This window comes from Salvelinus alpinus, chromosome 20 (genome assembly GCF_045679555.1).
Source record: "Salvelinus alpinus chromosome 20, SLU_Salpinus.1, whole genome shotgun sequence".
Lineage (NCBI taxonomy): Eukaryota > Metazoa > Chordata > Actinopteri > Salmoniformes > Salmonidae > Salvelinus > Salvelinus alpinus.
In genome coordinates, this window is record NC_092105.1 from 8,588,689 (window position 1) to 8,591,046 (window position 2,358).

Sequence of the window (2,358 nt, forward strand, 5' to 3'; positions counted from 1 at the left end):
AGGCACATTTGGGCAGTCTTGGGCATATACAACATTTTAAAGAGAAATTCAATGGTTCATTGGATCAGCCTAAACGTTGCACATACACTGCTGCCATCTAGCGGCCAATATCTAAATTGCACCTGGGCTGGAATAATACATTATGGCCTTTCTCTTGCATTTCAATGATGATGGTACAATTGTTGATTTTTATTTTTTATTATTATCTATTACCGGATCTAATGTGATACATTCTCCTACATCCCTTTCACATTTCCACACATTTCAAAGTGTTTCCTTTCAAATGCTACCAAGAAAAAGCATATTCTTGCTTCAGGGCCTGAGCCTCAGGCAGTTAGGAAGGAACTTTTTGTCTGCTGAAGGAAGGTGTTGTCTGCTGAAGGAAGGTGTCGTGTGCTGAAGGAAGGAATCTGTCATCTGCTGAAGGAAGGAACCTGTCGTCTGCTGAAGGAGGGAACCTGTCATCTGCTGAAGGTGGGAACCTGTCATCAGCTGAAGGTAGGAACCTGTCATCTGCTGAAGGAACCTGTCATCTGCTGAAGGAAGGAACCTGTTGTCTGCTGAAGGAACCTGTCATCTGCTAAATGAAGGAACCTGTCATCTGCTGAAGGTATTAACCTGTCATCTGCTGAAGGAACCTGTCATCTGCTAAAGGAAGGAACCTGTCATCTGTTGAAGGAAGGAACCTGTCGTCTGCTGAAGGAACCTTTTGCCGGCTGATGGAAGGAACATGTTGTCTGCTGACGGAACCTGTTGTCTGCTGATGGAAGGAACGTGTTGTCAGCTGAAGGAAGGAACCTGTCTTCTGCTGAAAGAACCTGTCATCTGTTGAAGGAACCTGTCATCTGTTGAAGGAACCTGTTGTCTGCTGTAGGAACCTGTCGTCTGCTGAAGGAAGGAACCTGTTGTCTGCTGAAGGAAGGAACCTGTTGTCTGCTGAAGGAACCTGTCGTCTGCTGAAGGAACCTGTCGTCTGCTGAAGGAACCTGTCGTCTGCTGAAGGAACCTGTCGTCTGCTGAAGGAACCTGTTGTCTGCTGAAGGAAGGAACCTGTCGTCTGCTGGAGGAAGGAACTATTCATTTTTTGTGTTAAAGTAAAGTTTTAGAAGGAAACATTCAGGTTACCTTATTGATCAATGTTTTGAAGTAGTTGTTAGAGTTTTTAGATACCTACTAAGGGACTGAACATCCTGAGGGGGTCGACCAAAAACTATTCATACGTTTTTTCTTGTTATTAAATACTGTGCCTCTCATAAAACTGTAACAGACAACAACTATTTTATTGGCACACCAATAAGAGTTTAGTTAAGAGTGCTGAATGTATCTATCTTATTCAGGCTTATCATTGATTTGTGATATTGATCACAAAAAAAAATGTGTTTGTCTTTTCTGGATTTTTTTTATACATCTGCTTTATTGTTCTGAAACCCTGTGTCATCAAAGAGTCATACAAGTGCGTGTCATTTCACATTTGGTAACTGAAATTGACTTGATTCATTGAGGACTTTTAGCATCTGGTTTTATTAGTCCATCAGGATACCGAGTTGCTGGTATAAAGGAACCCGAGACCAAACTATACGTACTGACTGCATTGATAGACGTCGTAGGAGGGTTGTCTCTGGGCTGAGCCAACCCAGGGGAGTGTGGTCTCTCGTAGTGTTCTGTGGTGGAAACTCTGGCCTGGACGATCCTGAGAAGCCGCCAGGTTTATAAGAGAAAGAGCGAGGAAGCATAGGCACTAGGCTCTGAGGATAGCCCACTTTACTGTAAGGCTCTTACTATTGATTCTGAGGAACAGTCCCTAGCTGTAAACTAGCTCAGTGGTAAGGCAGAGTGTCATCGATCAGATCTGTAGGGATTCATGAGGAAGAATGACTGAAGTGCCATTGGGTAGGCAGGGTCGAGTTAAATTGTTAATCTTGCAGATGTGGTATTTTAGCTTTGACAGTATCTAAAGGAACTCGACAAGTTATTTAATCTGGCAGTACCGAAAGCAGAGGTCGCCAACACTCTTCTTAGAGAGCTACCGAACTGTAGGTTTTCCCGCCAACCCCAGTTGTAACTAAACTAAATCATATTTTTTGGAATAAGGTGCTCTAGATTAGGGTTGGCGTGAAACCCTACAGACCGGTAGCGCTCCAGGAACAGGGTTTGAGTTAAACCCTACAGGCCGGTAGCTATCCAGGAATAGGGTAGGACTTAAACCCTACAGGCCGGTAGCTCTCCAGGAACAAGGTTGGAGTGAAACCCTACAGGCCAGTAGCTCTCCAGGAACAGGGCTGGACTTAAACCCTACAGGCCGGTAGCTCTCCAGGAACAAGGTTGGAGTTAAACCCTACAGGCCGGTAGCTCTCCAGG